We start from the raw sequence: 9814 nt of genomic DNA on the forward strand, positions 1-9814 counted from the left end.
ATGATTTAACAGTCCCCAATAGCTGGACATTTAATGTCCAGAATTTCCTATTACAAACAATGCTTCAGTAGACATCCTTATTCTTACATTATTGTGCACAAGTACAAGCATATCTGTAGGGTAGATTTCTGGGAATTTGAATTGCTGGGTCAAAGGTTTGTTTGTGCATTCTTTGATAGATATTGCTAAGTTGCTCTTGTAGAGATTGTATCCATTTTACTCACACCAGCAGTGATAAAAGTGGCATTTCAAGTTAGTAGAAGAGGAGGAGTGTTCATTACCAGTGATTCTGGGACAAAATTCCCACTCCACTCCTTATCCAAAAGTATATTCCCAATGATGAAAAGACAAGTATAAAAATAAAACTATGAAAAACACTAAAATAAAACATGATGAAGTTATTTGATAAACTGAGTGCAGTATAACCCCAAACCTAGAAGCCCTTAAAAAACTGATAAATCCAAATACATGAATTTCTTTAAGCCAAAAAATAAAATACCATAAGCAAAATCAAAAGGCAAGCTGGAAAATAATAATTATAATACATATCATAAACAAAGGGCTGGTTTCTGTAATATGTAAAGAACTACAAACCAATAAGAAAATGACCGATGATGCAATAGAAAAATGACCTAATTGAAGAACAGATAGATTATAAAAAAGTAATGCAAAGTATTCTATATGTGAAAAGATGCTCAGCTTCACTCATCATAAAAGACATGAATTGAAATGGCTGGAAACCATTTTTCACCTGTTTGATAACCTGTGGGCTGTGTGGGAAAGATTGACATTTAATTATCTTCCATAAATGCAGCATTGTTTAGAATGGCCTAAAGCTGGAAATAACCTAGACATCTAGCAATAATGAACTGTTCGAAGGAAGTATGGCAGAGCCATGTAACTCGGTTGAATACAGTGGAGACCTTTTAAAAATAAGGAAGATCTATTATGTACTGCTATGGGAAGTATGCAAGATTAGATGAAAAAAGCTGATATGCAAATGAGTATGTTTAGTATGATTCCTTTTGTATTAAAATGCTAATAATAACAGTCATAATACACATATGTGCATAGAAAATTTCTGGGAGGATGTACAAACAGTTAAGAGTGCTGGGGCAAGAGAGGCAGTGGTCTGAAGGGTGGGTCCTTCCTTTTCACTGTGTACCTCTTTGTGATGTTTGAGTTTTTTTCATAATAATCCTGTCTTATCCTTGTAATAAAGCTAACTTTTAAAAAGGTAAGGCAAACTTACCACGTTTACTCACACATCCCATGGCAAGGTGGGAACCATAGCTTTTCTTTTTCCCGAGGTGGACCCATTCCCAGCTAAAAACCATACATTCTGTAATTGTAAAAGAAAGGGAAAAAATTCAGCAATTTCTGCTGGTGATGCTGAAATAAGTTTGCAGAAACCTGTAGTGCAAGGCTAAAATAAAAGTGTGACAGAGTTATACATACCAGCTCTGTGACATCAGGCAGGTCACTCAACTTCTCTGTGCCTCAGTTTCTTCACTAATAAAATAATGAGGATAATATTAGCACCCACCTGGTAAGGAGGCTTACCAGGAAGTCACCTAAATTGTTATATATGTGTTATATTGTGTTTCATAGGTACATACCTATGTAATGATTACATTAAAATGTTGTATTTTTAAGTCCTTAGAACAGAGCCTGGCACTTTGTAAGTACTATATAGGCGATTTTTATTAAAAGCAAATAAAGTAAAAATAAGCACAGCCAAATGGGAATTTCAAGAATGTACACATCGGTGGAAAGAATCTAAAAGAGTATTTCATGAAGAAATGTAGTGTCAGTTCCATGGTGCCTGGGATGGTCGTTCCTTCCCTGTGCACCCTCAGCACCCGGCACGTCGCCTCCCACACAGTGATGCTCCAACTGCTGGTTTCTGAGTGAGCTTGGAAGGTCAGCAGTGTTGTTAGGTGGGTTGGAGGCAAGGAAGATATTTTAGGTGGAGGTAACCATTTGAACAAAGATAACAAGTGAAAACTCAATCCAGCACAGATGCTGGTGTGCATAGAGCCTGGTATATGTTGACTGAACACACATTATCTACTGCTTGGCTTGGCTGAAATGTATCAGTCGGGTCTAGGCAGAAAGTGACACGTCACCCTAGAGAATTTAGTATCTTCACACAAGTGACAGAAATACTGAAAGTGTAGGCCATCCAGAGACTGCAACAGTAGGAAACCTCTTTTGCCCCTAGAGCCAGTGGGACATTGGGAGTTTGAGATTTGTGTGTGTGTGTGTGTGCACGTGTGTGTATACCACACCTTTTTTTTTAATTGAAGCGTAATCAATTACAATGTGTCAATTTCTGCTGTACAGCTTAATGTCCCAATCATGCATAAATATACATATATTCATTTCCATATTCTTTTTAATTAAAGGTTATTACAAGATACTGACTGTAGTTCCCTATGCTATGTGGAATTCTATTTTTGTCTATTTTTATATATACTGGTTAACATTTGCAAATCTCAAACTCCCAAATTTCTCTCTTCCCACCCCCTTTCCCCTGGTAACCATAAGATTGTTTACTATGTCTGCAAGTCTGTTTCTGTTTTGTAGATGATTTCATTAGTGTCCTTTTTTGTTTTTAGATTCCACGAGTGATATCATATGGCATTTTTCTTTCTCTTCATGGCTTACTTCACTTAGAATGACCATATCCAAGTCTATCCATGTTGCTGCAAATGGCATTTATTCTTTCTTATCACTGAGTAGTATTCCATTGTATAAATATACCACAACTTCTTATCCAGTCATCTGTTGATGGACATTTAGGTTGTTTCCATGTCTTGGCTACTGTAAATAGTACTGCTGTGAACATTGGGGTGCACGTATCTTTTAGAATTAGAGTTTTCTCTGGATATATGCCCAGGAGTAGGATTGCTGGATTATGTGGCAAGTCTATTTTTAGTTTTTAAAGGAATCTGCATACTGTTTTCCATAATGGCTGCACCAAACTACATTCCCACCAGCAATGTAGGAGGGCTCCCTTTTCTCCACACCCTCTCCAGCACTGATCGTTTGTGGGCTTTTGAATGATGGGCATTCTGACTGGTGTGAGGTGATACCTCATTGTAGTTTTGATTTGCATTTCTCTGATGATTAGCAATATTGAACATCATGTGTCTACTGGCCATCTGTTTGTCTTCACTGGAGAAATGTCTGTTTAGATGTTCTGCCCATTTCTTGATTCAGTGGGGTTTTTTTTTGTTATTGAATTGTATAAGCTGTTTGTGTATTCTGCAGGTTAAGCCCTTGTCAGTCACATCATTTGCAAATATTTTCTCAGTCTATAGGTTGTCTTTTTGTTTTGTTTATAGTTTCCTTTGCTGTGCAAAAGCTTGTAAGTTTGATTAGGCCCCATTTGTTGATTTTTGCTTTTATTTCTATTGCCTTGGGAGACTGACCTAGAAAAACGTTGCTACGATTTATATCAGAGAATGTTTAGCCTGTGTTCTCTTCCAGGAGATTTATGTTGTCTTATGTTTAAGTCTTTAAACCATTTTGAGTTTATTTTTGTGTATGTTGTGAGGGAGTGTTCTAACTTCATTGATTTATATGTGACTGTCCAGCTTTCCCAACACCACTTTGCCAAAGAGACTGTCTTTTCTCTGTTGTATATTCTTGCTGCCTTTGTTGAAGATTAATTGACTAAAGGTGTGTGGGTTTATTTCTGGGCTCTCTATTCTGTTCCATTAATCCACATGCCTGTTTTTATGCCAACACCATGCTGTTTTAATCACTGTAGCCTTGTATTGTCTGAAGTCTGGGACGGTTATGCCTCCAGCCTTGTTGTTTCTTCAGTACTGCTTTGGCAATTCTGGGTCTTTTGTGCTTCCATGTAAATTTTAGGATTATTTGTTCTAGATCTGTGAAAAATGTCCTGGGTAATTTGATAGGGATTGCATTAAATCTGTAGATTACTTTGGGTGGTACGGCCACGTTAGCAATATTAATTCTTCCAAGAGCGTGGAATGCTTTCGGTTTCTTTAAATCATCTTTAATTCCCTTTATCAGTGTCTTACAGTTCTCAGTGTGTGACTCACCTTGATCAGGTCTGTTCCTTAGTGTTTAATTTTTTTTGGATGTGATTTTAAAAGGGATTTTTTTTTTAAACTTTCCTTTTCTGATATTTCATTGTTAGTGTAAAGAAATGCAACAGATTTCTGTATGTTAATCCTGTAACCTGCTACCTTGATGAATTCATTTATTAGCTCTTGTATTTTTTTGTGTGGATTCTTTAGGGTTTTCTATCTATAGTATCATGTCATCTGCATATAGTGACAGTTTTACCTCTTCCCTTCCAATTTGGATCTTTTTTATTTCTTTCTCTTTTCTGATTGCTGTGGCTAGGACTTCCAATACTATGTTGAATAGAAGTGGTGAGAGTGGCATCCTTGTCTTGTTCCAGATTTTAGTGGGAAGGCTGTCAAGTTTTTTCTGTTGACTGTTAAGGCTGGCTGTGGGTTTGTCATAAACAGCTAGTATGTTGTTGAGAATTTTTGCATCTGTATTGATCAAAGATACTGGCCTGTAATTTTCTTTTTTGGTAGTACCTTTGGTTTTGGTATCAGGGTGATGGTGGCTTCATAGAATGAGTTTGGGAGTGTTCCTGCCTCTTCAGTCTTTTGGAAGAGTTTGAGAAGGATCCATCTAAGTTCTTTTGTATGTTTGGTAGAATTTCCCAGTGAAGCCATCTGGTCCTGGACTTTTGTTTGTGGGAAGGTTTTTGTTGTTGTTGTTGTTGTTGTTTTTAAATTACAGAATCTATTTCATTTATAGTAATGAGTCTGTACAAATTATCTATTTCTTCTTGATTCAGTTTTGGTGGACTGTATGTTTATAGAAACACATTCATTGCTTCTAGGTTGTCCAATTTGTTGGCATATAATTGTTCATAGTATTGTTACGGTTTTTGTATTTCTGTGGGATCAGTTGTTAATTTCTCCTTTCACTTCTTATTTTATTTGGGGCCTTTCTCTTTTCTTCTTGGTGAACCTGGCCAGAGGTTTGACAATTTTGTTGGCTCTTTTGAAAAAACACTCTTCATTTTATTGATTTTTTCCTATTTTTAACCCCTATTTTATTTATTTTCTCCCTGATATTTATTATTCCTTTCCTTCTGCTGACTTTAGGTTTTGTTTGTTCTCCTTTTCCTAATTCTTTTAGGTTGTAGATTAGATTTATTTGAAATTGTTCTTGTTTTTTGAAGAAGGCCTGTATCACTATGAACTTCCCTCTTAAGACTGCTTTTGCTGTATCCCATAGATTTTTTGTGGTTGTGTTTTGTCATTTTTCTCAAGGTATTTTTAAATTTCCACTTTGATTTCACTGTTGACCCATTGGATTTTAGTAGCATATTGGTTAGTCTCCATGCAGTCTTTTTTTATAGAGAGTTTTGAATGTCAGATCTTGAATGTAGGGGTTTCTGTATGTTTTGTTAGGCAGAGGCGGGCCACAGAAGGTTAAAAAAAAGGAGAACGACGTCATTAAAACCATTTTAGGAAGACTTTTCTGATGGGGAAGATGGGAAACAGGGAAAGAATAGCTTCCATTTGAGTTCCTCTCATGTATCAAGCATGGTGCCAACATTTGTTCATCTCAGAAAGATGATGTGTCTGGGTCTGGCTATGTTGAGTTTGAGATGACCTCATACCTGGATGAGTGTACTACCCATGTAACAGGTAATGTGCATCTGGAGCAGGGGTGTAGAGATGTAAGGATGAAGACTTTGGAGTCTTCTGCAGAGAGGGGAGCACAAAGCAGGTGAGGGAGGACAAGCCATTCAAGTCACCGAGTGTAGAGGAAGAAGATAAGCAGGCAGGCTTTATGGGAGACCAGCGGGGGTGGTGGGCAGAGTAGGAAAATCAATGAAGGGAAAAAAGTGCAGAGAGCCAGGAGAAGCAGAGAAGCTGATCTCCCTTCAGGAGCCAAGAGAAGCCGGAGCTTCAGGAAGGAAAGGTTAGTAGTGGCAAATAACACTTCCTGGCCAGAAGTGAAGACCGAGGGGGAAAGCTGTTGAATATAATGGCGGATGCACGTGGGAATAGTTTCTCTAGCCAAGTGAGGTCACGAGAAGGCAAGGCAGCCCTGGTCAGCTGGCCCTGGCCGGCTGAGTGAAGCAGGAGGCGTGGCAAGGTGCCGAGGGGACGAGGGGGGCGGGGGACCGCCGGGAGAGAGGACTGTGCCGCGTCTCCCTTGAGCTCCCCGGGTGCGGGGCCTGGGTCCTCCTCACTGGTGAACCCTGCAGCTTCAGCAATGCATAGGACTCGGTTGCATGGTGACTGGCTGACTGACTTGCACAATGAATAAATGAATGAATTTGGTGCCAAGTAATCTCAATTGAATTTAAAAATTGTGGAGCAGCAGAAAAAGCCCAGCCAAGAGTCAACAACTTCACGCTACTTTCCCCACGTCTCAGTAACCTGAACAGATAAGACTGGGTGTTTCCTCGGCTGGGTTGGCAGGTGAGAGCTACAGGGAAAGAAAAAAAAAAAAAGAATAAGGAGAATAGTAGGATATACAAAGCATTTCTGAAATGTCTGACCGGCGGGTCCAGGCAGCGCAGCGGGGAGGACGACACGACGCAGGCGGAGGACTGGGAGCGCGAGAGGCGCCGACGTGCTTGCCATTGCGAGTTTACAAGCTTTGCAGGTGGGGCCTAGGGTCAGTGCTTGTGGAGCAGCCTCAAGTACTTCCAAAGTGCAGTCAGGGCTGGGTTAGAGGGAACTGGAGAGAAGGCTGGCAAGTTCAGAATCTGCACCACTGAACAGTTTCAGGTATGAGTCCAAGCCCACGATGGTGACTGATTGGGGTGGGAAGTCGGGTAACTGGAGGTGGTGATTCTGAGCTTGAGGGAACTGTAGGGGCATCTTGGTTCTGATGCCTTTGGCTAAATCATAGGATAGTGATTTTCACTAAAGGAAAAACCAAGAGTCAACCCTAAAGGATATATAGTCAGGTAAAATCTGTAAAAAGGGCTTAAATCATGACTCATCCAGCAGTCACCAAAGCACAGGGAAAGGCACTGGGCCAGCTTAATATCCCTTCATCTATTTGACACCCTCCCCGCTCCTGGCAGGTGCGCGCAGCTGACAGCTGAAGTCAGATAAAGTGGCAGATTTGGCTGGAAGGGCAGATGTTACAGGTAAATCAGCCAAGGTTTTGATGAGCTTCACATTCCAGAATTAAGCTATGATTTGTTCTTCTGCCAGTTCACTGTCTCATAGTACTTTGGCGCATGTGTACGTACAGCTATAAATGTGTGTACACGCACATACATACATTTAAGGGAAAAAATAAGTCTTCCTGATTCTACCTTAAGATATAGAAGTCTGTTAACCACAATGTGTATCTTGTTTTTGTCTCTTGTTTTAGTTTGTTACTTCTCTGAACTTCTCTTAGTTATGGGGGGTGAAGGAGTAGATGTAGGAGGGACAGGACAAAACTTCACATACATTTTTTCCATATGGATGACTACAAGCACGTTTCTCTCCTACCGTTTAAGAAGGTTAAGGAACACCTTTCTAAGGCATTTGTAGTATTCCTCACTGCATGATAGCTGAAATTCATATGGTAATTGAGCTAAATCTAACCATACTTTTCATATCCATTTTTTCCCCCCAGAATGAACAGAACTTCAGTTATGTTGCATGCGGTTTGAGGTCAGGATTTTGGTGCCTGAACCGTACCGGTTTCTGCATTGCAATCCTGCCAAGGAGGCTGTAACGGTAAGGAAGATGAGCCAATGGAAAAGAGAGCACCACTCACATGGTAGCTTTAGAAGAGCGCCCTGACCGCAGGCCTGCTCAGGTGAGCTGCAACGGAACAACTCAGAGTCCCATCATCCCCTACCCTGAATAGAGAAAGTTTGGCTCAGGAAAGCCCCAGGTCTAATTCCCCACCTCGCTTGGAAGAGAGGATGGCAGGCCTGCCCACTAAGAGGGCAAGAGTGAGTGACTGCACGTGGTTTCTGCAGTCATGTTCATTTGTAAAAACACAGCCCAATGAATAGCTTGGGCTCACTGCAATCTGGTTAGTAACTCCTCTTCCCTTAGGAGGGGCGACGAGGAAGGAGACAGGTGGGGAAGAGTAGAACTTCCTAAGTACTACAGATGGAGCCCACTCAGCCACACTGAGCCTTCAGTGCCACACCAAGTGTGAGTCATCTTTTGGTTTTATAGCAATTCCTTTGCTATACCGCTGTTAAGCTGAAGAAAAATTTCAGTTGTCTTATTTTTAAAAGAAAATATTGCAAGTTGTCAGCCACGTTAGGAGATGTCTTAGACCTTCCAGATACACTCAGCTCCAGCTCAGTAACCGCCGAGTGACCGCGTTTGTTTCCAAGTAGAGCACAAGTCACCCAGCCAAGCCCTGAACCCCTGGATCACGAGATACGTAATAAAATGGTGGTGGTTTTGAGTCACTGACTTCTGGGATAATTTGCTGTGCAGCAGTAGCTGGGATGGATGTACACCATCCGCCACCCACCACCTGAATCTCAAGTAGTTCTGCCTTTCTTACGGCTGGTGTTCAGTATTTACTGGCAGCCTTTTCCATTTCAGAGTCTCCTCCACTGTTACATCTGAGCTCGCCTTTCACAGGTTTGAGATGTTCCAGTTCTTTGATAAAGCACTCATCTGCTTAAGGCATTTAATTACAGGTCATGCTATTGACCTTGCTCCTTGGACGCTACTAGAAATTGAAAGCATTCCTTCTTCACTTTAAAGCTGGAAACATTTCTTGTTTTTAAATTGACTAACAATAAGACCTGAATTTGACATTTTAGTCAGATGTGTGGGGAATTGGTTAAAAAGCATTTTGTTTCATCCTCAACTGAAAACATTCAGTAAAATGTAGTTATTCTGAACAGTACTGTCATTGCTCGAGAGACTGAAATGAATGAGTACCTGCACATACCCCAGAAATGGCACTGAAAACTTTTTCCATGTTTTCTTGTAACTTGCTGTCTCTGAGAGTGGGATCCCTTGAGTTTATCCCCATTACTCAAGGTTTTATTAGTTTCTATACAGACTTTCCTTCTTTTTTCCTTCCTTTTAAAACCCTGCCATATATCCTCTGGACAGCCAAGCACGCCTGTAGTGTGACATCCTTGTTACAGGGACCCATGAGACATTTTCTCCTGTCTTAGTAACAGATGTAGTGTTTCTCTAAAGCAGCTGATTTGTTTTTATCTTGCACTAAAACACTGAACACAGAGCTCATGTTCTGTGTTAGATGCCAGGATGCGCAGAGCTTACCTTTATCCACTGTTGGCTTCCTAATTTCTTCCACCTTCATTTTCCTTTCCTTAATTTCCTGTTTAAAAAAAATAACTTTGCAGATTTTTCTTAATAAGCTGTCTTAAAAGCATTTTGGAAATCTTTCAAGATCTTAAGGTATCACGAAGGCCCTCCTTTCTCTAGCACACCGTACCAGCACTCTGTATGCTTTGTAATGCTTTTCAGTTGAGAAGAGGAGCCATCTGGTAGTCATTAAGCCTCAGAATAATTCCAGTAAGTGAACTGAGTTTAGTGACATAAGCCAGTCACTAAACTTTTCTCAACAGTTGCTTTGCTTAAAAAAAGACAGATACAGCCATTATTCAAATACACATTTTTGTAGAAGGCTAGGAGTACTGAGACGTCCTTCTGATCTTTACCTATGGTTCTACTTTGATACTCTTCAGTTTTGACGACTTAAATTTGTGAATATCACATGTGAGATGAAGCCATACATCTTACCAGTTTTAATTCCTTACAATAAATGTTAAGGTGATTTTAAA

This window comes from Camelus ferus, chromosome 9 (genome assembly GCF_009834535.1).
Source record: "Camelus ferus isolate YT-003-E chromosome 9, BCGSAC_Cfer_1.0, whole genome shotgun sequence".
NCBI classification, from domain to species: Eukaryota; Metazoa; Chordata; class Mammalia; order Artiodactyla; family Camelidae; genus Camelus; species Camelus ferus.